This window comes from Moschus berezovskii, chromosome 9 (assembly GCF_049115385.1).
Source record: "Moschus berezovskii isolate FMDL1 chromosome 9, NW_MosBer_1.0, whole genome shotgun sequence".
NCBI classification, from domain to species: domain Eukaryota; kingdom Metazoa; phylum Chordata; class Mammalia; order Artiodactyla; family Moschidae; genus Moschus; species Moschus berezovskii.
This window is the reverse complement of record NC_142468.1, coordinates 100,552,652-100,563,076: the sequence shown is the minus strand read 5'-3', so window position 1 is coordinate 100,563,076 and position 10,425 is coordinate 100,552,652. Positions and strand designations below refer to the sequence as shown.

The 10,425-nt window shown below is 37.6% G+C and overlaps 1 pseudogene; it reads left to right on the top strand.

Moving 5' to 3' along the window:
* Positions 1-5,128: 5,128 nt before the first annotated feature.
* LOC148776675 (olfactory receptor 11H6-like) lies at positions 5,129-7,331 on the top strand (annotated as a pseudogene).
* Positions 7,332-10,425: the final 3,094 nt, after the last annotated feature.

The window sequence follows — 10,425 nt, the reverse complement described above, 5'->3', positions numbered from 1 at the left end:
AGGTCTGACAGAATGTGGTCCACTGGAGAAGGGAATGGCAAACTACTTCAATATACTTCCCTTGAGAACCCCATGAACAGTATCAAAAGGCAAAATGATAGGATACTGAATGAGGAATTCCCCAGGTGGGTAGGCGCCCAATATGCTACTGGAGATCAGTGGAGAAATAACTCCAGAAAGAATGAAGCGATGGAGCCAAAGTAAAAACAATACCCAGTTGTGGATGTGACTGGTGATAGAAGCAAGGTCCAATGCTGTAAAGAGCAATATTGCATAGGAACCTGGAATGTTAGGTCAGTGAATTAAGGCAAATTGGAAGTGGACAAACAGGAGATGACAAGAGTGAACGTCGACATTCTAGGAATCAGTGAACTAAAATGGACTGGAATGGGTGAATTTAACTCAGATGACCATTATATCCACTACAGTGGGCAGGAATCCCTTAGAAGAAATGGAGTACCATCATGGTCAACAAAAGAGTCTGTAATGCAGTACTTGGATGCATTCTCAAAAACGACATTGTGATCTCTGTTCGTTTCCAAGGCAAACCATTCCATAATACAGTAATCCAAGCCTATGCTCCAAACAGTAATGCTGAAGAAGCCGAAGTTGAACGGTTCCATGAAGACCTACAAGACCTTTTAGAACTAACACCCAAAAAAGATGTCCTTTTCATTATAGGGGACTGGAATGCAAAAGTAGGAAGTCACGAAACACCTGGAGTAACTGGCAAATTTGGCCTTGGAGCACGGAATCAAGCAGGGCAAAGGCTAATAGAGTTTTGTCAAGAGAATGCACTGGTCATAGCAAACATCCTCTTCCAACAACACAAGAGAAGACTCTACACGTGGACATCACCAGATGGTCAACACTGAAATCAGATTGATTATATTCTTTGCAGCCAAAGATGGAGAAGCTGTATACAGTTAGCAAAAACAAGACCAGGAGCTGACTGTGGCTCAGATCATGAACTCCTTATTTCCAAATTCAGACTTAAATTGAAGAAAGTAGGGAAAACCACTAGACCCTTCAGATATGACCTAAATCAAATCCCTATGATTACACTGAAGGGAATGGCAAACTACTTCAATATAGTTGCCTTGAGAACCCCAAGTGAGAAATAGATTTAAGGGACTACATCTGATAGATAGAGTGCCTGATGAACTATGGACAGAAATTCATGACATTGTACAGGACACAGGGATCAATAAAATCCCCAAGGAAAAGAAATGTAAAAAAGCAAAATGGCTGTCTGAGGAGACCTTACAAATAGCTTTGAAAAGAAGAGAATTGAAAAGCAAAGGAGAAAAAGAAAGATATAAGCATCTGAATGCAGAGTTCCAAAGAATAGCAAGGAGAGATAAGAAAGCCTTCCTCAGCAATCAGTACAAAGAAATAGAGAAAAACAACAGAATAGGAAAGACAAGAGACCTCTTCAAGAAAATTAGAGATTCCAAGGGAACATCTCATGGAAAGATGGGCTCGATAAAGGACAGAAATGGTATGGACCTAACAGAAGCAGAAGATATTAAGAAGAGGTGGCAAGAACACATAGAAGAACTGTACAAAACAGATCTTCATGACCAAGATAATCACGATGGTGTGATCACTGACCTAGAGCCAGACATCTTGGAATGTGAAGTCAAGTGGGCCTTAGAAAGCATCACTACGAGCAAAGCTAGTGGAGGTAATAGAATTCCAGTGGAGCTATTTCTAATCCTGAAAGATGATGCTGTGAAAGTGATGCACTCAATATGCCAGCAAATTTGGAAAACTCAGCAGTGGCCACAGGACTAGAAAAGGTCAGTCTTCATCCCAATCTCAAAGAAAGGCAATGCCAAAGAACACTCAAACTACCACACAATTACACTCATCTCACACACTGGTAAAGCCATGCTCAAAATTCTCCAAGCCAGGCTTCAACAATATATGAACCGTGAACTTCCAGGTGTTCAAGCTGGTTTTAGAAAAGGCAGAAGAACCAGAGATCAACTTGCCAACATCCGCTGGATCGTGGAGAAAGCAAGAGAGTTCCAGAAAGACATCTATTTTTGCTTCATTGACTATGCCAAAGCCTTTGGCTGTGTGGATCACAATAAACTGTGGAACATTCTGAAAGAGATGGGAATCCCAGACCACCTGACCTGCCTCTTGAGAAACCTGTATGCAGGTCAGGAAGCAACAGTTAGAACTGGATATGGAACAACAGACTTGTTCCAAATAGGAAAAGGAGTACATCAAGGTTGTATATTGTCACCCTGCTTATTTAACTTATATGCAGAGTACATCATGAGGAACGCTGGGCTGGAAGAAGCACAAGCTGGAATCAAGATTGCTGGGAGAAATATCAATAACCTCAGATATGCAGATGACACCACCCTTATGGCAGAAAGTGAAGAGGAATTAAAAAGCCTCTTGATGAAAGTGAAAGAAGAGAGTGAAAAGTTGGCTTGAAGCCCAACATTCAGAAAACAAAGATCATGGCATCTGGTCCCATCACTTCATGGGAAATAGATGGAGAAACAGTGGAAACAGTGTCAGACTTTATTTTTTGGGGCTCCAAAATCACTGCGGATGCTGATTGCAGCCACGAAATTAAAAGACGCTTACTCCTTGGAAGAAAAGTTACGACCAACCTAGATAGCATATTAAAAAATGGAGACATTACTTTGCCAACCAAAGGCAGTCTAGTCAAGGCTATGGTTTTTCCCGTGGTCATGTATGGATGTGAGAGTTGGACTGTGAAGAAAGCTGAGCGTCAAAGAATTGATGCTTTTGAACTGTAGTGTTGGAGAAGACTCTTGAGATTCCCTTGGACTGCAAGGAGATCCAACCAGTCCATTCTAAAGGAGATCAATCCTGGGTGTCCATTGGAAGGACTGATGCTTTGGCCACGTCTTGCGACGAGTTGACTCTCTGGAAAAGACTCTGATGCTGGGAGGGATTGGGGGCAGGAGGAGAAGGGGATGACAAAGAATGAGATGGCTGGATGGCATCACCGACTCGATGGTCATGAGTTTGATTGAACTCCGGGAGTTGGTAATAGACAGGGAGGCCTGACGTGCTGTGGTTCATGGGGTCGCAAAGAGTCGGACACAACTGAGCAACAGAACTGAACTAAACTGAAGTGAATTATCAACGACTTACAGCAAGTTCTTCTTCTTTTTTTTTTTTTTACTTGATTTGACTTGTTGCTTCTGGTTGGTATATATATTTTCTCTCCCTCTTGTACCTTCCCTCCCATCTTACCCCTCTAGGTTATCACAGAGCACTGAGCTGGGCTCCCTGTGCTATACAGAAGCTTCCTGCTAGCTAGCTATTTTACACATGGTAAAGAATAAATGTCAATGCTATCTCTTAGTTCATCCCACCCTTCCCTCCCCCCACTACTATGTCCACAAGTCCATTCTCTACATCTGTATCTCTATTTCTGCCCTGCAAATATGTTTCCCCCCCGAATTAATTTATTTTTTTAATTGGAGGCTAATTACTAAAGAGCCTCTTGATGAAAGTGAAAGAGGAGAGTGAAAAAGTTGGTCTGAAGCTCAACATTCAGAAAACTAAGATCATGGCATCTGGTCCCATCACTTCATGGCAAATAGATGGGGAAACAGTGGAAACAGTGACTGGCTTTATTTTTCCGGTCTCCAAAATTATTGCAGATGGTGATTGCAGCCATGAAATTATAAGACACTTACTCCTTGGAAGGAAAGTTGTGGGCAACATATTAAAAAGCAGAGACATTACTTTGCCAACAAACGTCCGTCTAGTCAAGGCTATGGTTTTCCCAGTGGTCATGTATGGATGTGAGAGTTGGACTGTGAAGAAAGCTGAGTGCCAAAGAATTGATTCTTTTGAACTGTATAGTTGGAGAAGAGTCTTGAGTGGCCCCTGGACTGCAAGGAGATCCAACCAGTCCATCCTAAAGATCAGTCCTGGGTGTTCATTGGAAGGACTGATGTTGAAACTGAAACTCCAACATTTTGGCCATCTCATGCGAAGAGCTGATTCATTTGAAAAGACCCTGATGCTGGGAAAGATTGAGGACAGGAGGAGAAGGGGACAACAGAGAATGAGATGGTTGGATGGCATCACACACTCGATGGACATGAGTTTGAGTGAACTCCGGGAGTTGGTGATGGACAGGGTTCCTGGCATGCTGTGGTTCATGGGGTCGCAAAGAGTCGGACAAGACTGAGCAACTGAACTGAACTGAACTGAATTACTTTACAATATTATAGTGCTTTTTGCCATACGTTGACATGAATCAGCCATGGGTGTACTTTATAGCAGTGGGAAAAGAGCTGTGGTGCATTGCATAATGTTTCTTAAAGGTTTTCTTTAAAAGTGCCATATGTAAAATTGTCTTATTGGGCAAACCAAGTCACATTGCTTAGTCTAACATTTGTGAAACATAGAAATATCCTCTAGTAAAAAAGGAAAATGAATCATTTAGAACAATAACTCTGTCATATGAATATTTTTTTTTGTCCTTGATTTTAATTGTAATGTTTTTGTGTTTTACTAAAGTATGAGTTTGCCAATTATTTCTGATGAAGTTTTTTTACCAAGTTAAATCATTTCTTTCTATTTCTGGTTTACTTTATTAAAAATGGGTTTCAATTTTATCTATTTTTCTTCTGCATCTATCAAGACATTTTTATGTTACTTCTATTAATTAAAAAGTATGTTATATTTATATATTATATTCTCATATGATTCAATAATGGATAGCTCTTAAGGTATACATCTTACTTGATAACATTCTATTATTTGGAAATATTTTACTCTAGAATATGGTATATGAATTCCCTCTCTAGAGGGCTAATTTCCAAAGATGGCCTCTACAGAACATAAAAGGGAACAATATTTAAATTCTTCATTTGATTCTGTCTAGACCATGATTTTCTTTGCCACTGTCACTTTGCCTTTACAGTTTATATAAAAAGGGAGAACTACAGAGGGCAAACCTGAAGAGTACCCATGACTGACTTCTTAATCCCATAATGTTCCTAAAAGCCTATTGAGCAATTCATATGAATTCCCACAATAATTCATGGAATACTACTATATCTGGTTTTTCTGAGATATGAGAAAACAGTTGTATTTGGTTTTTCTGTATACTCGGATGTGGAAAATGGCCTTCAACTATACAGAATTCTATGATATTCACCTTGTATCCTCAGGTAAGGTAAAGCTCACATGTGTCTAAGCTCTCCTTATTTCTTTCTTCTACCCCTTCTTGTTTTATAACTTAATATGTGAATTATAAAAGTACTATTTCTCTAGAATCATAGCCGAGATTTTATATGAGAGCTTATAAAAAATGTTATTTCAAACATTTGCTAAAACTCTTAAAGGATCTTGCCAGATGCTCCTTTTTATTCCCACTCTATATAATGGTGTTCTGATCCTAAATCAGGGAAAATTCCAGAAAATGAATGGATACGCTTTCTTTCAGAAAAGTCTATCCCCTGTACTTTCTCTAACTTTTAATGAGTAGCAGGCAAGGAAATTTATTTTTACTTGAGATTGCAAAATTTAGGACATTCTTTGTGAGCATAAGTAAACATGACATATTTTTGTAATTGATCACTTACTTAACTTTAACATGTATTTTTGAGAGTGTGTTTTTACTGAAGGGAAGAATTGAAATGTGAACTCTTGTAAATTTTCATTTTAATATTGACTTATAATCTATTCTTAAAAAGATATAGGAATATTTCTCATAACCTAACAAAAAAATTTAAAGTTGTATAGAGGATTTAGATCTATTGATATTGTCTTTAATTCAACTCGACATATTTCTCACTAATAGAACAAAGAATATTGAATAGCATTATCTCTAATGTCTTTGTATGTCACAAACACTGAGTTCACTTGGCTGTGTTTTTGTTTGTTTTTTTCTTGAGGTGGAATCTGTGTTTTTTTCAGTGTTATTTAAAATGGTAAGTCCTTATGCATATTTACTTATTGTCAACACTTTGTTAGCTAGGAAATTAGGAAAGCTCTTTTTCACTTTGTTTTTATTATATCCAAAATAGGAATATGAATACTTGAAAATCATGGCAACATCTCTGTATATGGCAGGTAGCTCAGCTGGTAAAGAATTTGCCTGCAATGCAGGAGACCGCGATTCAATTCCTGGGTCAGGAAGATCTGCTGGAGAAGGGATAGGCTTCCCACTCCAGTATTCTTGAGCTTCCCTGGTGGCTCAGACAGTAAAGAATCCGCCTGCAATATGGGAGATCTGTGTTCGATCCCTGGGTTGGGAAGCTCTCCTGGAGGAGGTCATGGCAACCCACTCCAGTATTCTAGACTGGAGAATCCCATGGACAGATGAGCCTGGTGGGTCCCAGTCCATGGAGTACCAAAGAGTTGGATGCAACTAAGTACAGCACAAAGTAATGTGGCTCAAAGCAAGTCATCTGTCCTAATGAGTAATGTTTTGTAAGGCCAATTCTAATATGGAAATCTGTCATTCTTTTGCAGCTTTAAAAACAAATACCCATGTAGAGAATTGCTCTAGCTCTGTGAGTAAATTCATCCTTTTAGGCTTCCCTTATACTTGGGAAATTCGGATCCTCTGTTTCTCAGTGTTTTCTGGGACATATATTCTGACACTCATTGGAAATCTGTGCATTATTTGTGCTGTGAGGTGCGACCATCAACTGCAAACTCCAATGTACATCCTATTGCCAATTTTTCCTTCCTGGAGATCTGGTTTATCACCTCCACTGTTCCTAATATGCTAGCCAACTTTCTTTCTGAGACCAACACCATCTCCTTCTCTGGCTGCTTTCTGCAGTTCTACTTTTTCTCCTCCATGGGTACCACTGAGACCTTCTTCTTGTCTGCTATGGCCTTTGACAGGTACCTTGCCATCTGCAGGCCCCTTCACTACCCCACTGTCATGCCAGTGCAGTGCTGCATCAGAATGGGAGCCTGTTGCTGGGTATGTGGCTTCTTGTACTTCCTCTTGCCTGTATATCTAATCTCTCAACTCCCCTTTTGTTGTCTCAATAAAATTGATCACTTCCTATGTGACCCAGGACCCCTTATAAAGCTGTCTTGTGTGCCAGCTCCTGTCATTGAGATCATCTGTGCCATCTGCATTTCAGTCCTCATTTTCTCCACCTTACTCTTCATTACTAGTTCCTACACCCTGGTGATCAGAGCTGTGTTTAGGGTACCCTCAGCAGAAGGCCGGCATAAGGCTTTCTCTACATGTGGCTCCCATCTGTCTATAGTGTCTCTGTTCTATGGCTCTATTATGGTTGTATATGTGAGCCCAACAGCAGACAATCCAGCCAGGATTCAGAAATATGTGACTTTGTTTTATTCTGTGCTAACTCCACTGTTCAACCCCTTGATCTATAGTCTCCGGAATAAAGAGATGAAGGAGGCTCTGAGAAAATTATTTAAGACTGAGATTTAGGCAGAGGCCTGACAGAAATCTTTGAAGATCTTGTGTTTGCAACTGAAATATATGTGGAATAAATGATTGAAAGTTTAGCGTTCATTGTATTAACCACATTAGACAAATATATTTGGGGGAGGGAGAAGAACATAGTCAAATGTAATTAAATGTTGATTAAATTAACTGTGGCCATCTGTCCATTTTTTTATGGTTTTAGAAAATTTACATTAATAGTAAAATTTTTTCATATTCAAATAAAAATAATCAAAGAAAAAATAATCAGTCATCTTCCTGGCATTTAGACTTAATACTAGCTAAAATTCTGATGTTACCATTTCAGTTATACATGTAAACACAATAATCAAATATTTATTACTAATATTTCTCAGGTAAGTCAAAAGTCATGCTAAATTTACAAAACAACATTTAAATTTTAATTTCTATGTCAATATTAAAGACGTGACAAAATTAATTAACCTCTTTATAAAAGTTCATTTATCATAATTGTACTTCTCACTTTCTCACCAAGATTTAGTTTAAATACTCAGAATTTGGATCCAGATGGTTGCCATTATTTCTCCATTTAAAATAATTTTTAAAAATAATTAAGATAATTAATAATTCTCTATAAAATAAACCATACACTGCCTTTTCCTGATACATCATTTGTGCATTCTACAAGCTAGAGATAACAGCCAGTGACCCTCAGGTATTGTTGTGATACAGAAATTGCTAGATTTGCTTTGTTAACTATGTCAAGAACAATAGTATCTCATACTGTCAGCCAGAATTTTCCTCATTTCACAAAAAGTCCATGAATCCATTAGTTATTACTCCCCCATCCTTCCTCTCTCCAGTCCTTGGAAACAACTAATCTGCTTTCTGTTCTATAGATTTACTTATTCTCAAAATTTCATATAAATGGAATCATACAATATGTGTGACCTTTTGTGACCAACTTCTTTCACTTAACATCATGTGTACAAGATTCATTTTTGCTGGGCATGTTTATCTGTACTTTATTCCTTTTTATAGCTGAATAGCATTTCTTAGTATGAATATACCACACTTTGTCTATTCAATGGTTGATGGACGTTTGGGTTGTTTCCATCATTGGTCTATTGTGAGTTACACAGGAACAAGTATTTGTGTGAACGTATATTTTCACTTTGTGGGGGTTTACTCCAGGGAGAGGAATTGTTGTGTCATATGTTAACTATTTAACATTTTGAGGAACTGTCAGACTATTTTCCAAAGTGACTGTGCCACCTTCACTGTCATATCAGCATAGTGTGAAATGTGTGGGGTTCAGTTTCTCTGTATCCTTACCAACACTTGTTTGCTCTTTCTTTTTTTTGTCCTTTAGCTATCCTTGCATATATGAAGAGGTATCTTATTATGGTGCTCACCTGCATTTCCCTAATGATAAGATTGCTGATTATCTTTCAGTGTGCTTATTGGCCACTTGCATGTCTTCACTGGGAAATATATATTCAAATCCTTGATGATTTTTAAAACATTAGCCTATTCATCTTTCTAATTCTCAACTGTAGAGGTCTTTACATATACTCTGGATATAAGTCACTTATTAGATAAATAATTTGCAAATATCTTTAATCAATCTGTGAGTTACATTTTTACTTTTATGATTGTCCTTTGAAGTTTTGAATTTTAATGAAGTCCAACTTATCTTTTTAACTTTTATCACTTGTGATGCTAGTTTCATATCTAAGAAATCTTTGCCTAATCGAAGGTCACAAAAAGTACTACTATGTTTATTTATATATTTATTTTTTGTTATAGATGATTTTTCCAACTTTATATACATTTTATATTTTAATAGGTATTTGTTAAGAGCGGAGATCAAACACAAACTCCAAATCACTACTTTAAAACAAAAGTTTCTCAAGTATTTTATGGCATATCCAAATCTGTCACAAAGTTTATGGGGCAATATGAATCACAGCATGCTTACTAATTTTTTGTTTTGCCATCTTGATATTCCTGAAAAGATTGCTTTCTATCACACATTTTCAAAAGGAATCTATTTGATTATGTCCCTGAGATCATAAAATCTTGATCTAATCATTTTAAAATAAATTATTCATATAATTTATAATTAAATAGTACCTTTCAGTGACATTTCAAGCATTATTTAGGGTAGGAAAAAAGAATGAGAAATAAATTACTTATATAAAAGAAAACAGGCAAATTGTAGAATATGGAGAATTAATGAAATGACTATAATAATTAAATAATGTGTGGTAATAAAGTTCTTTTCTTTAAATACATATAAAATATCAAATTGTATAGGAAAAAGACTTACTATGGCTAAATAGTTAAGAAGTTATAATAAGGGCAATTTTGATGGTGACCAAATTGCAGCAAAACATGTGCTTATTAATGCAGAATAAGAAGGAATTACAGTGACTATTCGACTATCCATTCACTTCTTTCACATGAGGAAATCCCTCGGGGTAAAAGAAGACAGGGGAAACAGACTAAATTCCTTAGCAACTAGACTCCAGGTAAATCCAGTAATCCAGTAAAGGTATTTTCCTGGAAAAAACAAAGACTTCATCCTTTAAATCTTCCTTCAGAATGTTGCTGGTAAAGGATTGAAAGTGAAAAAAGGTGTAGTTGCTCAGTCGTGTCCAACTCTTTGTGACCCCATGGACTCTAGCCCGCCTGGCTCCTCTGTCCATGGGACTCTCCAGGCAAGAACACTGGAGTGGGTTGCCGTACCCTTCTCCAGAGAATCTTCCTGACCCAGGGATTGAACCTGGGTCTCCCGCATTGCAGGCAGATTCTTTACTATCTGAGCCACCACTCTAAAAAGAATCTAGTACTTATCTAGGAGGCATGGCTTTCTAGAAAATATCATGTAAGTTATACAGCTCTTGGGGATTTTACAATTTAAATGCTTCCAGTTGTGTAAAGAAACTTGTGAAGTTCAATTAGAAACCTAAACTCTGTGGTATGCGGTATGTCCTTCTGTGTCCAAT